The sequence below is a fragment of the Caretta caretta genome, chromosome 22 (genome assembly GCF_965140235.1).
Source record: "Caretta caretta isolate rCarCar2 chromosome 22, rCarCar1.hap1, whole genome shotgun sequence".
Lineage (NCBI taxonomy): Eukaryota > Metazoa > Chordata > Testudines > Cheloniidae > Caretta > Caretta caretta.
In genome coordinates, this window is record NC_134227.1 from 16,605,902 (window position 1) to 16,623,550 (window position 17,649).

At 47.8% G+C, this 17,649-nt stretch overlaps 1 protein-coding gene across 1 annotated transcript in view; it reads right to left on the minus strand.

Moving 5' to 3' along the window:
• The window catches only part of GRIK4 (glutamate ionotropic receptor kainate type subunit 4), a 304,635-nt gene extending 287,546 nt beyond the window's left edge, over nucleotides 1-17,089 (minus strand). The window contains 1 exon segment of the mRNA XM_048827667.2: nucleotides 16,943-17,089. The gene's annotated coding sequence lies outside the window, so the exon portion shown is untranslated.
• Nucleotides 17,090-17,649: the final 560 nt, after the last annotated feature.

Sequence of the window (17,649 nt, forward strand, 5' to 3'; positions counted from 1 at the left end):
TGTAGACAAAGTTCATTACATAAATACACTTGATTTAAAGATGCTGCTTCAGGAGAATCTAGCTGGGAGACACATGCCATCTGCAGTCAGATGAAGACAAGGGTGCGGGGAGAGGATCCTGTCTCCACTGTTTCTGTATTCCAACCCCAGCTCCTGGACCCAGGAAAGATCATGCTCCCTTGTTATTCCAGTGGGGAAAAAAACAAAACAAAACTAGATTGTGGATGTGTTGTACATCAAGGACCCACCACACATTACTACATGGCAGCTGTGAAAAGGGTGGTGCTTATTCCAGCATCCCCAACAATTATGGGCTAGCAACATCCAGGAGAATTGTTTCAGCAGTGGGAGAGATTAGCCTGGGCTGGCAGAAGCTCTCTCCCATTCCCTGAATCAGTTTCCATGCTCAGGGAGGAAGGATGGTGAGGAATCCTTACCCATCACCCTGCTCCCTTCCACACACGCTCAACAAGCCACTACAGCACCACTGAGAGACCAGCTCTGCAGCATCTGGCCTGGGGCCCTCGAGCCCTGCTGTGAAATCTGCAAAGCAAGTGTCACAGTTGGATAGGACAGAGAGTCAAGCTGTGAAACCCCTGGCCTGGATTTATCACGCTGAACCTATGTGCAGTCTCAGCCTTGAGGCTCACAAGATACCACACAGTCCTGGGCTGTCCCTCTCACCACCTCTGCATGGCTCTGTTGGGCAGGGGTGACAGAGAAACACAGTGGCAAGAAAAAGTAACTTCCCCAAATGCACTGCATGCTGTACTTAACACACCAGCCACTGACGGAACAATAACGATGCTGCTTAATCTCCTTCCCTGCATTTGCTAAACACGTCTTGAGTGATAGCATGAGGGATTTGCATTTCCAGCCTCCTTTGTTTCTGTGCGGGCATCTGCTGGAGGTTCTGTAGCAGCTTTGAACCTCTAACAGCTGGTTTATCAGGTGTGCGAGGGAGGGGGCGGTCTGATCCAATCAGAACCACCTCAATCCATGGGAGCCTTTCTAAGCACCTCCCTCTAAGAAGGCGAGAAGGGGGGGGAAGTGAACAGCTCGTTATTTTTATACGAACACTCTCATGATGCAATAACACAGACTGCCAAGTTATGTGCGATAGGTGTGGATACAAAACAGTGATATGTGTAATGACACCAGTCAGTGGTTACAGATTAGTTCCCTAGAGGGGCATCTGTAGGTCTGAATCTGCCTGAACAAAATGCTTAGAGGCCATCACAAGAGCAGGTAAGGTGTGGGCAGGGACTGTCTTTTCATTCTATGTTTGTAGGTAGCAATGGGGTCCATGCCCACGACCAGGCCTCCTACGTGATACAACAACACAAATAAAAAAAAAAAAAAACACGCCTTTAGCCACCTCCCTGCAGCGGTCAGCTGGGGGACTCAGCCAAAGCTTTGGAATCCAGGCTCAGCACCCAGAAACGTGGGTGGTGGACATCTTGAGCTGGCAAAACCAGGCTGGCAATGGGGCTCCAGAGGCGTGGAACCCGGTAACAGCCTTCAAACATGCTAAGGGCTGATATAAAGAGGATAGTGATCAACTGATCTCTGTGTCCACTGAAGGCAGGACAAGTAGTAATGGGCTTTTTCAAGGGAGATTTAGGTTAGATATTAGGAAAAGCTTTGTAACTCTAAGGGGAGTTAAGCTCTGGACTAGGCTTCCCAGGGAGGCTGTGGAATCCCCACCACGGGAGGTTTATAAGAACAGGTTGGACAAACACCTGCCTGGGGTGATCTAGGTTTACACAGCCCTGCCTCTGTGCAGGAGGCTGGACTTGGTCACTCCTTGAGGTCCCTCCCCGCTCTGCATTTTTATGATCCTCCGATTGTGGGTCAGGCACTGGCCTGGTACTCTGAAGAGCCAGGTGCAATTCTTGTTCTGCCACAGATATCCTGCATGCCCTTGGGCAAGTCACATAGGCCTAGAACCACCCAAGGTAATTAGGCATCTAACTCCCATTGATTTCAATGGCACCTAAATACCTGTGAGGCTCTGGGCCTAGTCTTTCTGGGCCTTATTCCCACATCTGTAAGAAATACAGAGGTAATAGCGCGGGACGTGGTGAAGGTAAATACTCAGTGTGCTCTAAGATACTACAGTGCTGAGGGCCCTTTAATAAAACAGATTATTTGAGCACTTTTAAGGTATGTCTACACTGCAGACTAAACCAAGTTTGAGCCCAAGTGCCACTTCAGTCCACAAGCACATCAGTCTGACTCATGTCAGCAAGCACCTGGGACCCAGATCTTAGGGGGTGGGTCAGAGTCTAAGTCCCGCTGTGGCTTGGGTCCCCTCATTTTCCAGTATGGATGCAGCTCAAACTGCAGATCCAAGTGAGAAGGTCTGCATAGTGCAGTATGGATGCATTAGCATGGCTGAGAGACTCAGGAGCAGCAACTGTAAACCCAGGTTTACAATGCAGTGTGGATGCTAATGCTTGGGCTGAGAAACGAGTCCACAAGCCCGGACCAAGGTTTACAATACAGTGGAGACATATGCCTGAGTTTCATTCAATTCTTTGGCAGCTAGAGATGGACCCTGTGAAAATCTTTTCCAAGATGTTCTATATACACCAGCCAGTCCCTCCCTGGAGTTTGACTTTATTAATAAAGAAATCCATAGACTTTTAAGACCATGATGATTGTTTAGTTTGATGTCCTGAATATTACAGCCAGATAATCTCACCAAGTGGCTCCTGCGTCAGGCCCATAACTTCTGGGGATGCAAGAGCATCTCTTTGAGAAAGATATCTAATCTTGATTCAAAGATTTCAAACACTGGAGAATTCATCATATCCCCCAGTAAATTGTCCCCATGGTTAATTGCCTGCGCTGTAAAAAAAAAGAGGGAGGGGTGCCTTATTGCTAGCCTCAATTTGTCTCACTTCAGCTTTCAGTGACAATCGTGTTCTGACGTTGTCTGCTAGATGAAAGAACCCTCTACTATCAAAAATATCTCCCCCATGTAGGTACTTACAGACTGCAATCAAGTCTCCTTTTAACCATCTCTTTGAAAAGCTAAATAAATGGAGCTTCAGTCTCTGTAAGACAGGCTTTCCAGACCTCAAATCATTCTTGTAGCTCTTCTGTAAGCCCTTTCCAAGTTGTGAACATCCCCTTTGAAGTATGGACACCAGAACTGGATGCAATATTCTGGTATTGTCTGACTACTGCTATATGCAATATCACTCCCTACATCTAGTCAGTATTCCCCTGCTTACACAGCCAGGAACAGCATTTGCTCACTTAGCCACCACATTCCACTGGGAGCCCACGTTCAGCTGCTTTTTGGGAAGATAAAGTTTATCTCAAACCTCCCATCCTGGCTTGGCAGCTCCCAGAGTTCCTCTCTGGGCTGCTCAGCCTCCCTCCCAATCATCTGTCCCCAGAGACTTACTACCACTTCACTTATATCCATGGGATAATGAGCCACCTGACTCAGGTGAGTCAGAAAAAAACACTTTTCCAGCAGAATCAGCACCTGTCATCCAGGTGGGGAGTTTGAGACAACCACTGCCTGAATTTTACAGGCTCAAACCAGAACATCTGGAACTGGATCCAGCTCTGAATTGCAAACACATTCAGCGTTCGGAAGTATTGAGACCCATGGGTTTGCTTTTGGGACTTCTCTATCCGTAGTCTTAGCATTAGCAGTTGAAAGCTAATGTCTCTGAATTTTTCCATTGATAGTAATAATCTGTCATAGAAAATGTGATGAATGTTGACATCTTAAAACAGAAAAGATGCAACTTTCTGAACTGTTTGCAACACATTATAGAAATACATTCTGTGGGACTATTAAATATGGGGATTATTGACTGGATAAGCAGCAGCTCAATGGACTATCTTGCAAAATATGTCTTCAGACAATTCTTAAAATGCAGATTAATTAGCTAACAGACCAGAACAAGATATTTTTCACAGAGTTTTTAATGATCTGTTACATAAACAAATATCCAGACAGTTTTGTTTACATTTGTATTGGCTGCAACGTTCTTCAATAAGCAAGCAGTGACTGAGAAGATTAAAATCTTGTTTAATGCTTGCCAGGAATTATAACACACAGGCACGTCAGCCCAGTTCACAGAAAACCAGCTCTCTCCAGAGCCCATCATCAAATTTCTACTGCCACAGGGTTCTCACCCTAGGCTATGTTTCCAGATTTGAAATCTGAGCCCTCACCATGTGTTGATAAAGGCCTATCATTTGATGTTTAATTAGACTGCTAATATTCAACTAGCATCTCAGTCAGCCCCCATTGAAGTGGACAGGGCATGTCAGACCTCAGAGCTAGGGTTTCAAGCTCTCTGCAACCTCAGGCAAACATCACTTGCGTCAGTTACACTTGGGTCACATTTTGAAGGTTTTCACAGATTTTTAAGGGCAGAAGGGACCTTCACCGTTATGATCTCCTGTATAACCCCAGGTCAGAGAACCTCACCCAGCAGTTCCTGCATCAAGTCCAGAACTTTTGATTGAATTATAGCAGATCTTTTAGAAAGAGATCCAGCTTTGATTTAAAGACTGCAAGGAATGGAGAATCCACCGTATTCCCTATGTAAACTCTGCCAATGGATAATTACTTTCACTGTTAAAAATTTGTGCCTTATTACCGGCCTGAATTTGTCTAGCTTCAGCTTCCAGCCATGGGTCTTTTTATGCCTTTGTCTTTTCACTTTTCTTTTCAGCAGGCAAAGCTCCAATAAAACATTAACATATTCACTTGCACATACTTATTACTTAGTCAGGATCAAGTTAATATTCAGAAGAACCTGGCTAAAGATTCTGGCTTGCTGGCTGGGGAGCCCTCCTCCTCCAAGTACACTAAAAAGGATACACCTACCTAGCCTCTTTTTGATGCTTCTCTTGCGTATGTCTCGGTCCATTACAAGGACAGGCCATATTTATGCCTTTCTCTGCTAGATTAAAGAGCAGTTTACTCTCACAACCAGTGCAACGTGGGTGTACAATGCCCTTTTTCTAACCTGGTTGTGTTTCACTCCAGCTTTCCACTAGTGTAAAGGAGAATGCAAGGTCGAGGACAATGATGAGTTAGGCCCCCCACACAGGCTCTCTGGAACAAGCGACCAGCTTGTGCAATGGGAAGAACAGGAATAAGGAGGGAGCACGACAGGAAGTCCTGTAGAGCCAGGACCCAGGAACTATTGCGTTGTAATCTGAGCTCTGCCATTGGCTCAGTGAATTGCTCTAGGTAAGTCACTTAAAGCATTAAAGAGACTATGGCTCCTTCTTAGCCATCTTGGGTGAAATTCATCCCAACACAGAGAGCCAGCACAAGGCGTTGGTGACCTGTGATAGACAGGAGGTCAGATTGATGATCTGGTGGTCCCTTCTGACCGTAAGCTCCATGAGGCTATGTGAATCCTCCTTTAACTCTCAAACCAGGGTGTAAGTGGGACGTTGGTGATGCTTTCTGAACGGGGGAGTGAGGCCGGTCAAAAAATTTCCATTCGAATTTTGGTTTTTCTTTTTGCAGAATGTCCATTTTCCTCCAAAAATTTCAACTGTTCATTGGAAAAGCAAAAATTCTTTGGTTTTCAACAAAAGGTTGCAATTTTCTGTGGAAGGGAAATGAGCTTGTAGAGGGGTGAATATTACCTCTCACGTAAGAGCTGCTGCGTTTAGTGCTAAAACTGAGTGTTTATCATGACAGAACCAGCACAACCCTGGGAGAGAACGCTTACCAGCAATGGGGCTCGAACCAAATGGACACAGGACAAGGCTACAGGGCTGGCAGCATGTCGGGGGGGAGGGGGGAGATATCAAAAACCCAGCAACATCTTTTTACTTGTAAACTGAGCAAATTTGTTCTGGAGCTATCGAGACACCACTCAACTGGTCTATTTTACACAGGCGTTTCCCAGAGTAGGATTATATTTTAATCACTCTGTGCCTCACCTGTCGAGGGGCTAATATCTCGGAACCTATCCGCCTTACAGGGGAGTTGTGAAAATTCCTTAGTTAAGGTTTGTACAGGGCTTTGAAGTTCTGAAGTTTGGAATAAACACCGAGGTCAACATATAATGATTTTGGATTTCTTGGTTCCCAAACTTTACAGACCTTGGTGGCTCATTTTCAGAGGTGCTGAGCACCTGCATGTCCCACTGAGAGTGGAGTTCTCACTGCTTAGTGTCACAGTTTTGAGGAAACTGAAGCTCTGAACCGCTCTGCGGTCTGCTTGAAAACAAGCAACAAAAGGTCTACACGTATACTTAAGCTTACCAGAGGTCCCTCAGTCTTTCCTCTGGGGACCTGACCCTTCAGCAGGGTCTGCCTCTCTTGGTTAACAGTCCATGTCAGTTTGCTGGACCAAAATGAGGGGTCCCCATTAAGCATTTGACCCTGGGCCTTTATATCACCAGCTCTTTGCTTCCTGGATCTCTTGACTCTGGTTTCAACCAGTCTATGAAATTCATCCCAGCAGGTGCTCCTTCTCTGGAGCTGTTTACCTATCCCATGGATGATAAGCAGTAATTACTGACCGTTAATTCTAGTTTCTGGACGGAGCTCAGCAACCCCCTCAACCAGCCAGCATACAGACCGTGGCTCACAGAGATACAGGTAGCATTTACCCAGATAACATTTATGCAGCGGCTTCGATAGTCTCCAGATACGCTGGCGTTCACCACATCTGTCACACTGAGCACCTCTGAAAATCAGGCCCAGCTAGGGTAGCCATTCCCAGGATTTGGGTTTTTGTTTTGTTTTGTTTTGTTTTTAAGACAGCTGTCCCAGGAAATCTGCAAGGCTGCTCAGTACACGCTGCCAGCTCATCAATTTTATGCACTCAGGGTCACCCCAGATGTCCTGGGTCTTTTGCACATCAGTGGTGGCAACCTAGGCCCATGACAGTTTAGGCTGGGCACCCCAAAATTCCACAAAAAATGGAGATGTAAGGGCCAGAGGCTCCCCTCCTTTGCCCCAGTGTCAGTCTGGAGTGACTTCCCCGACATAAATGGTGTGCGAGACGCATCCATCTGTAAGTATTCCTCACGATGATGAATGGACCGATCCATTTGCCTCCTGTTGTTTCTTGATGCCAAATCCCATGACAATGACAGGACGGAAAAGCCACCTTTGAAAAGCAGTAAAATCCTCACTGAACTGTGGCGAATGCCCAAGCAACCGTGGGTGGGAAATCTGTATTATGATGACTTTCTGCTCAAGGGGGGGCTGAGACCTTGCATGACTCGTTTGTGCCTGGAATGAATTTTTGCAGACTCGTTGTAAACCTTTGAGAAGCAGGGTTTATAAGGTTACAGCAGCAGTTCCATTAACTCTAGCCTGGCTAGGGACTGCCAATGTGATATACGCTCCCTATTTATGCATAGAGACATACGTATGAAATGAAGTCAAGACAAAGCTTTTTTGCTTTATTTCCACATCACTGTGCTGGATGCTCAGCTAACCAAATACACTAAAAAGGGAGGAAGGATGGAAGAGGGGGGAAAAGTGTATGTCTGGCTCTTTCCCTCATGAAGGATGCAAATCAATTCCGCAGACTTTAAAGCAGCTTGATTTCAGTAGAGATGCAAATCCCCGCATGCTGGATGGCTCACTGGGTGCTCAGTTGAGACATGGGCTGGAAATTACATTATGCAGCTGCTTCTTTGCAGAATAAGCCTTGCAACTCCATCCCATCACCTGGCCGGGATCTGATATGGGGATTTGCAGCTGAGCAGGAGAAAAAAAAATGTAAAAGCTGTATAAATCCCCCATGTTTCTGGAGATAAAGCATTATCTTCGGAACCATTTAGGGGAGCAGTCCCAAGAGTCTCCTCTTAAACACACATCTGGTTGTCCTGTTCACTGCTTCAGAGGACTCACCTGTTGGCTTTCTGCACCATTACCTCTCCTCCCCTGCAAGCTTCACACTATGCAGAAACCAAGGTTGGGAGTGAACACTGGAAAAGACATGTGGGATTTGTCATACTACTGTCAACTCCCTAAGTACTAACAGAGCACCCCATCAAGCACAGCATCCTGATTCTTGCAGTGCCAAGTCTCTGCTGTGCCAGAGGAAACCCTCTGGTGCTCCTCAGCCATGTATCGACCTGTCTGCAACGCTGTAGGTGGTCTTTGGGTGGGGAATTCCCTTCCTAATACCTAGGGCAACCACAGAGCTCAACGTTCTTTACTGTAGAGAGATCCATTTTTTTGGCTAAAACTTTTCTCTTTTCCCTGGGAAAAAACACAGATTCAGCATCACCGAAAGGTTTCAGCGAATTGTTCATATATTTATAAAAAGAATAAAAGCTCGGAAAAGTCAAAACGTTGCAACATTTTTTTAAAGGTTTTGATTTTTCGGTCCAACACGACTTCGGTTGAAAATTTCCTTCCGTTTGATTTAAAAGATTAAAAACACTTGAAATACGAATTCTTCTTCATCGTTTTGGGTCACCAAAAATTTTTCGGTTTGGGCCAACCCAGAACTTTTCTTTTCTTTTGTTTTCTTTTTTGAACTACCAGAGAACCAAAAACAAAGAACGGTCGTTTGCACGGTTCTACTCTTTACCAAGGAAGAGATGATGGATGGGGAAACTGAGGCACAGGAAGGCGACGTGACTTGCCCTAAGTCAGCCAGCAGGCCATTGGCAGAGCCTCAAACAGAACCCACATTTCCTGACTTCTAATCCAGTGCTCTATCCACTAGATGCTACTGTCTCCCCCCTTTACTGCTGTCCTCTAGGCTTTGTTAATATCTGCTCTGCCCCCGGTTATCAAGATTAGCTCAGATGAGGCCATCTGCTGCAAGGTCAGAATCTCTTTCCATGCTAACTTTCTTTCACAGTGCTCCCACACAGTCTATTTGCCTTTTAAACTACTACTGCATGCAGAACAGGTTATCTTCCGATTGTTCCTATGTCTCTCTGTTCCTCGGAAGATCCCACAGATTCACAGCCTGCCTGCCTCCGGGAGAGAAGATTCAGACTGCTTTTTCCAGCGTGCATTACTTTGCACATTTATTCCAGTTAAATCCCAGCTGCCAGCGTGCTGACCAATCCCCTGATGTGCTTCTATCTAGCGGCTGTGCCTCTGAAATCTCCTCAGCGTTTAGTAACCAAAGCGAGTTCTTTCCAACAGCAAAATTGTCTCCTACCCCATCTCTGGTCCACTTCCTCCTCCGAATCATTAAACATAATAAACAGCTCCAGTGTCTATGCAAGGACCCCGCTCCCACCCACCAATAACCTCTTTGCCCTCTGAGCAGCAGCCTCCCATTACAGCTTCATTTTCTGTTACTTACCTAGTTAAACCACCACCAGACTTTGCCCCTTAACCTGGGGTTATTTATTTGCCCCACTCTATTATTTATCTCCTTTAATAGTCTCTTATGAAGGACATAATGGAAAGCTTGATGAAAATCCAAATAAATTGTGTCAATTGGGTCATCATCAGCTCTCCTGTTTCATTAACTTGCCCCGTAATCTCTACCAGGTTAAAGGGACAGATTTCCGCCCTTGTCCATGTTGGTTTGACTGTGCAGGTTCGGCAGATCCAAGTATTTGAGCTTTCATTAGACTGTCAGTTGCCATGGAACAGAAATGAGATTCACTGGGCTAATTTCCTGGAACTTCTGTTTTTATTTTACTTTTTAAAGGCATCACGGGCCAAAGTCATCCCTGCTGCAATGCCATTGGCTCCATGGAGCCGATCCCCACAACAGTATCCTTCTAGCCTCAGGAAGAATTGCCACTTTCAAGTTAATACCGCAGAGCCATGTTCATATCTCTGCTATTTCACACTTTATTTCCCACAGAGCCCTCAGATGAACCATCAGGGTCCTGCTGATTTACAGCACCCAAGTTTCTCAAGTCGCTCCATTACTTCCTCTTTAGAGAGCTCACCTAGCTGTTAATTTCCTGTGAATGGGAATTTCTCCAGCATCCAGATGCAAAGGAATCCTTGTACTTCCCCTCCACCCACCTCCTCCCTTCATTTTCCTCTTCCATTGTTCCTTGCACAAACTTTTGCCCCTAGGGGCTACAGTCACCTTTGCAGCCTTTTAATGTATTCCCCGAATTTTGTATGAGTCTCCTCCATACCACTGCATATATAGGGTCAGATCTGCAGCTGGTTTCAACTGACTTAGCTGCACTGATGTTGTCATTTGATCTGGTCCATACTCTCTTACCTCTCTTCACCATTGGCATTGCCCTTGCACTCCAGTCTAGGGTCTTCAGGCGAGCTTTCTACTCTACGAGAATGCCTTTTTCGAGGCCTAATAAACTGGCCCACTTGTGGCAGAGTAACTAGCTAATAAGACAGGCTTCAGAGTAGCAGCGGTGTTAGTCTGTATTCGCAAAAAGAAAAGGAGGACGTGTGGCACCCTAGAGACTAACAAATGTATTTGAGCATAAGTTTTCTGTAGCTCACGAAAGCTTATGCTCAAATAAATCTGTTAGTCTCTAAGCTGCCACAAGTACTCCTTTTCTTTTAGCTAATAAGAGAGGGACTGCAGGTCAGGACTCCTACATCCAATCTGATTTTACCTCTCTCACTGGCTCGCTTCCCTTGAATAAGTCACTTCACCTCTCTGTGCTCCCATTTCACTGTGTGTAAAAAGGGGAGAAAGACACTCACCCTCTTTTGTAAATTACTTTGCAAGGAGTGCAGGGAAAGTACCACAGCGATGCTCAGTGTTCTTCACGCCAACTCTGTTGCTTTCTATTTGCCTGTGGGTTTTTTTTTTGTTCTCTGACATCTACAAAGCTTCAGTACCTCGACTGCCACGTCCCTAAATAACTCTTTGGGCTGCTCGTGGGAGGCTTAACATTGGTCTGTTTCTCCACTTTTCCCATCAGCCTCCAGTCAACCAATTTCCTCAACATTTTCAAACTGCCCTTTTATAGTTTGCCATCATTGCTTTATCCCTAAGGGAGTCACTCACGATTACATAAAATACAATCGTGCCATGGTCACTCGCCAACAGAGCTGCTAAATCCACATTCTTGTCTATTACAAGAAGCTAAATCAAGAGTTACCATAGGTACCAAAACAGGCTGCTCTAAAAAGCAGCTGTTTATTAATGCCATAAATTGTTCCTCCAATCCAGGCCCAACATACCAGACAGTGTGTTAATATTGGGGTAGTTAAAACTGTTAATTAGGTTCCATCAGATTTTGAAACTTTTCACCTATATGAACACACCAAGTTCTTTATTGTTCTGAGCTGATCCCCGATGCTGCACTCCTAGAATTATATTAATATTTCCACTAACAGGGACTTATAACCAAATAAATTGGACTCTGTGGCCTCCTCTGCACGGGAATAACCTTACGATAGTATCTGGAGTCTGTTTTCTGTATACAGAAATTCCCCATTTGGATAACTGAGTTTCCCATTCCCTTCAGCAAGGAATCACCAATATTCCACAGATTTCTCTCAACCCACTGAGTCTAGGAGATACCAGTTATGCTGTTCTTAGACAAGAATTACAGTTGCTCCCCAGTTGAAGCTCTGGGTTAGCATAGACAGCTGAACATTTTGTGAGAAGCCCCCAGCATGGAATGGAGGCACTTCTGAAAAGGCTAATGCAGGGGCTTACGGCCTTCTATCTAGCAGCTTAAGAAAGCTGGGGTGCGATTTTTATATGTGCTCAGCACTCACAACTCCAGCTTAGGTCAACGGGAGAGGAAGGTGCTCAGCACCTCTTGCGAATCAGCCCTTTGGCTTTCAGGACTTTGTTCCCCTATCAAACCAGGATACACCATAACCAGCAGTCCCACACACACAACCCAGCACTCGCTCTTGCATTCATGGGATCCAACTGCCAAAGGCAGCTGCTCTCTTGCGGTTCTTTTGTCACTAGTGGATAAGAAGAGAGGCAAGGATTCTGGGAAAACAACCTGAGAAGCAGGGCAGTCTTGCAGTTAAGGCACAGAGGACTAGGACTTGAGAGACTCAAGTTCAACCTGCAGATCTGCCAGACTCACTGTGTAACCTCATTCTTTCTGCCATCTGTAACATGGGGATCACAACACGCTCTCACCCCTTGTCTGTTTAGGGTGAATGCTCTTTGAGGCAGGAACTATCTTATTCCGTCTATGTACAGACCCCGCACAGTGGGGCCCTAATTTTGGTTGAGGCCTCTGGATGCTACTGCGTTACTCATCAGCAAGTCAAGAAGTCCATTACACAGACATTAGACAATGAACATCACTTCTCCTCCCACTTCCATACCTCCTTCTCGGGTGCCCACTAAGCCCAGAATGACCTCCCTTCCAATGGTTAAAGTAAATTGAAAGCAGAGCGGGAGCACGACCCCTCTGGACTGGGGAGATAGGCCCACTTCCACTCCCCCTTGCCTGCAGCCCTCCTCCATTCTATCCCACCCTCTCTGCTTTCAAATCCCATCTCAAAATCCACCCCCTTTCACTAAGGTCAATGCAGGATAGGGGGTTAACGGTGTTCAGTGCCTCACAGGATCGGGCTCCATTTAAGCCTCTCGCCTTATTAGTAACATGCTCATTTAAATATTATTTTTAATTAACAGTTTGCCTTTCAACTGGCTTCCCCTATATTTTAATCAGCCTATTTTATCGATTTCTTATCCAAGTAAATTCTCCTCTTTACTTCAGTCCTTAATGCTAACTGATTCTAAATGTGTATGTACTCCTCTTCCCTACTTTCTCACCTCTGTCACTTTCAGCTCCTTCTCTTTCTACTTTCTCATTTTCTCTCCTTCCCATTTCTTCACTGACAGGAGGACCCATCCCCAACCCAGGCAATCTCTTTCCACCCCCAAGGAGCCAACATTCATTGTGGGTTCCTGACACAAACTTCCAACTTTCCATCAAGCCAGAGGAATTGGATGCCCTTCCTGCTTCTCAATTCTTCTGGCCCTTAACCATTCAGAAAGCAGATTTTCCCCCAAGGTAAGGACCGTTCAGCAACTGGACTGAAACATCCCTTGTGATCCCAAAGGGACAGAACTTGGCTGGAATGGACATAGCAAAGAGGCTACTGGACAAGGACTGACCCTGTGGTTCTTCCTCCCAGACTAATACAGCCTAGAGTCAACAAATGGGATCTTCCCATAATCCTGGCTGATTCTTAACTCAGTAGGTAATTGCTCACCTACTGCTCTATTAGAGGGTTATGTAATCAGTATGCACATAGGATTGTGCAGATGGGATCTCTTGACACACTTTAGTATATAGATAACAAAGTTGTTCCAAGGCGGTAATATGTACAACTGCCTGGATCCTCCTTTGATGAGCTCTCTGAAGACCAACTCCCTTAAATTATCCACCACTCTCCTACCAATCACCAAATGTTTTTTGGCTTCTGGGTATTTAGGTTCACGTGACTATGAGTGACATACACAGCTCAGTTCTTCACACAGACATTGGTAAAGAAAATCTTCAGCAAGAAACATCCAGTCAACAGTAATGAAGTCATTCCTAAGCGCTGCAGCACACATGCTGAAATCCCAGCACATAGCAAGACTTTACAGGTGGCCTGTCCTCTGGATGAGAGGAAATTTTGCTGGACAGATCACCCCCTGGTCATCAGGTGCATCTCCCTCCCTTCCAATCCCCAACCGAGGAGCTGGAATTGGCATTTCCCTGATCTCAGCCTGTGGCTCATTATTTTGAAGATTTTCAACCTTTCATGGAACCTGCCTCTAAAAATGGAAGTGGTGGAGAGGATCTGTATTAGGAGCGAGTACGCAAAGGGTTAACAGACTACATTTTAAAACATCTCTCTCCAAGGATTTCATGCAATTCATTTTGTGCTGCTGAAAGGTTCCAAATGGACAATGTACGCCCACTTTATCTCCAGAACGGAGGAGGCTCTGACAGTGCAATTTTCCTCCATGCCAGCACTAACTTTAGTAGTCCAGTCTCCATGGCCCATTCATCCACTGCTTTCTTCCAGGGGTACTAATTTATGTCCGGTCTGGTGATGTAAAAGCCTGTCCGCCAGGAAATAGATTAAGTCAAACAATTATTTTCACACACACCACCAAACAGCACTTTGGCAGTTTTCAGTCATTATTAATCTGGACTGGATTTGAACCAGCGGCCTGCAGGTGAAAGGTTCAGTAGCTCATTACCTCTCTTCCCAGCCAGCCAGTTCCTCTAAAATACAACAGTTACACTAACATGCATATGTTAAAAAGGTCTTATGTCAAGAAAGCTTTTAAAGTATCCTGCCTTGGCACTGCAGGAGACTAGCTGCAGATTCATCTAACAAAGCCCTTTTCTATTCCTATGTGAAATGTAGCAAAAGAAAAGCCCCGGCACAAAAATAGCAAGTCTTGTTACCAGCAGCCTCCTACCTGCACACACATGCCTTGGTGGCTAAGGGATTTGGCTCCTGCTAGTGGTTCGAAAAGGAGAATTCTGCAGCAGGTTGTGGGTATTAGGCACCAGTTCCTGCTGGAAGTAAGAATAGAAGGCTCTCCCCTGCTAGCTAGCCACAGCAAGATATAGACACTAGGTACTGGCTCCTGAAGCATTTGGAAGAGGAGACTGTCCTGCTACAACAAGATATAGGCACTTAGCAACTACTTCCTGCTGGAGGCTAGAAGGGGCAATTCTAGCCTGGATGCTGTTGCTGCAGGACGTGGGCATCGGCTCCTGCTGGAGGCTGGAAAGGGACGGGACATTGCCCTGGATGCTACTGCAACAAGACCTGGGCATTGTACACTGCCTCCTGCTAGAGGCCTGGAGGCAAAGCACAGCTCCCGGACGCCCAGGCAATAGCTCCTCAACAGGAAATGAGCAAAGTGCTGAAAATTAAACAAGCCCAGACTGAGTAATGTGTGCATATTAGATTAACTCTCCTGAGGGTCGCGACCTTGAGGAATGAATCCTGCCAGTTTGGGAAAATAATAAACCTGATTAATGATGAGCAATGCGCAGCATCTACAGCAAACATCCTCCCCCCCTCCCTCCGCCCAAAAGGCTCCCGTTCAGAGTTGCAGGACATGCTTGAGATGAAGCATCTCTGTTACGGCAGAATAAAGCTGGGCCTAGGGAGGCTTTCGGAATACCTCTGCACCTTGCAAAGCTACACTATTAACAAGGGGCTGCACAAGGATTACTCCTGCATTTCCAGGTAACCTTCTCACACACAGAGAATGAGGTATCCCAGATGGAAATCACGTTAGGACAAACTCACCCCTGGTGTAACTCCATTGAATCCAGTGAGGTGACATTATGGATTAGTTTGACCCCATCTTCCTAACCCAAAGACACTGGGAAAATAGTCATCTAAAGGTATTTACAAAAACACCAGTGCCTGCAATCTCTGGGCACTAAAATAGCCACTTCCAACTTCCTGGTAAGCATCCACCTCAGCCAGCTCTGCTCCAGGACTCTGTGAAACTACCATGCGCTTCCCATGATATCAGGAAAGTGAAGTCATGTCAAGGTAACCCACAGGAATTGGGCTCTGTGCTTTATTCCTGCTCTCCTCAGGTTTCGGCTTTGCTGAAGGCTAGGGTACAGAGCTCAGTTATTTACAACTCTTGATATGCTAAAGTATTGTGATCACAAATAATCTGTTGCCATGGCTGGTGGGAGAGTCCTTGACTAATAGATGGTATAATGGATAACAATGTAGTTGGGAAGCATTCATGCAATGGTACATTTCGGTTGGTTAAATCTTTTAAAAACAGTTTAGATTGTGAAGTCATTACAAGTCACACAGGATGCCAGAGTCCTACAGGGGCGGGAAAGAGAGCTCTCCTGGCCACCCCTTCTCCAGGAAATATAGATCAGGACATTTTCAGGAGCCCTGCCATGGAGACGGTGTCAGGAGGTGTCCCACTGCTCACAACCCCCAGGTCAGCCACAGAGGAAGGGTGGTTGCTCAGAGAAATAGATGCCACTTGAAAGACTCTTCATAAGTGACCATGAATTTCTAGCCAGCCGTGCCATCCCTCCATCCATCTTTCCCTCACCCACCAGCTGCCATGCCTCCATCCCATTCCTCCGTTCACTATTTACTTCTCCAACCACACCACCCACCGCCACTGCATCTTCTTCTTCTCCTTCCAAAACTCCCTCCCACCCCATCCTTCTCTCTTCCACCTATTCATCTCTCTCTCTCCCCACTCCACGCCCCCTTCATCCTTCACCCCCATCCCTCTCCAGAACATCCTCCCAGCCCCGCCTCTCCCATATAGCATCACCTCCCAGGGGGGATTATCTTCCACAGTATCTATTTGTATTAACAGGTAATTTTTTAAACATTTTTTATTATCATTACGAAAGATCTGGTGGAAATCTGAGTCATTTCAAACACTCCACAGACCTACCCCCTGCTTCTCACCTCCCCAGCCATGGCACAGCCAGCTCCTGCAGTCCAACCTCTTCCAAAAAGAGGATCACACAACTGGACCCAGTTTTCCGTCTCCCCTTCCTCCCTTCCACCCCCCCCATCCTCTTCTCCCAGCTAATCCAGGGACCCTGGAGTTGCTTCTTCATTTCTTCGCCACCATCCCCCTCCCGGGTAGATTCTGATGCGGACTCCCTCTCCCCCAGTTACCCTCCCCTCCTCCCCCCGGCGACTGGGCCCCCGGGGATGATCCTGAACCCCAGGGCAAAAGGTGGCCCCGATGCAGCGGGCACTGGGGATGAAGAAGGCAAGGGGGGTGGGGGACCCGAGAGGAGGCGCTGGGCAACAAAGGGGTCCGAGTGGGCGAGGGCGTAGGGCTCCAGCGGGCTCCGGGCAGGGCGCAGGCTGGATGGGGCGCAAGGAGGCAGAGCCCGGGAGAGGAACCGGGCGGGGACGAAGGTGTCTCTCCCCTGGAAGCGGCTGCAGGAGCCCGGGGCTGGGCGCGGGGACCCCGCCGGGGGGACAGCGGGGCGTGCGGGGGGCTGGGGCTGGCCGAGCCGAGCCGAGCCGCACCGCGGGGGCCACGCAGCGGCGGCCGGTCTCCTACCTGAGCGGCTCCCCGGGGCTCCGGGCTGGGCAGCCGGCGGGAGCCGGGGCTTTTCCCGCAGACTCGGCGTGATCCGGCGGCAGCACCAGCGGAGAGCCCGTGTCCGGCAGCACCGGGGAGGAGCGGAGGGAACAGGGGGGGCCCCCGGTGGAGACCGGGGGAACTGCACGGAGCCGGGGGGGTGCAGTGCCGGGGAGCTCGGCAGGGGCTGCTGTACCCGGGGAAAGGGGGGCACATGGCGAGGGGTTGCAGTATCCGGAAGAAGGGGGGCTTCGGTGCACCCCCCCACCGAGGGGGGCACCGGGGTGCAGTACTGGGAGGGGGGACGGTGGGGGTGCAGTACCGGGGGCTCGGCGGGGGGGGGTGCAGAACCCAGGGCAGGGGATACAGCGGGGGGGTGCGGTACCGGGAGGAGGAAGGGTGCAGTACCCGGGGGGAGGGGCACGGCGGGGGGTGCGGAACCGGGAGGAGGGGGGGTGTGGCAGGGGGTGCAGTACGGGAGGAGGAGGGGGCACGGCGGGAGGGGGCAGTACAGGGAGGAGGAAGGGTGCAGTACCCTGGGAGGGGGCACGACGGGCGGGAGCCGTACCGGCAGGGTGGGTGCAGTACCCGTGGGGGAGGGGTACGGCGGGGGGGGGGGGGGACAGTACCCTGGGCGGGGGCACGGCAGGAGGGGCAGCAGTACCGGGAGGAGGAACACAGCAGGG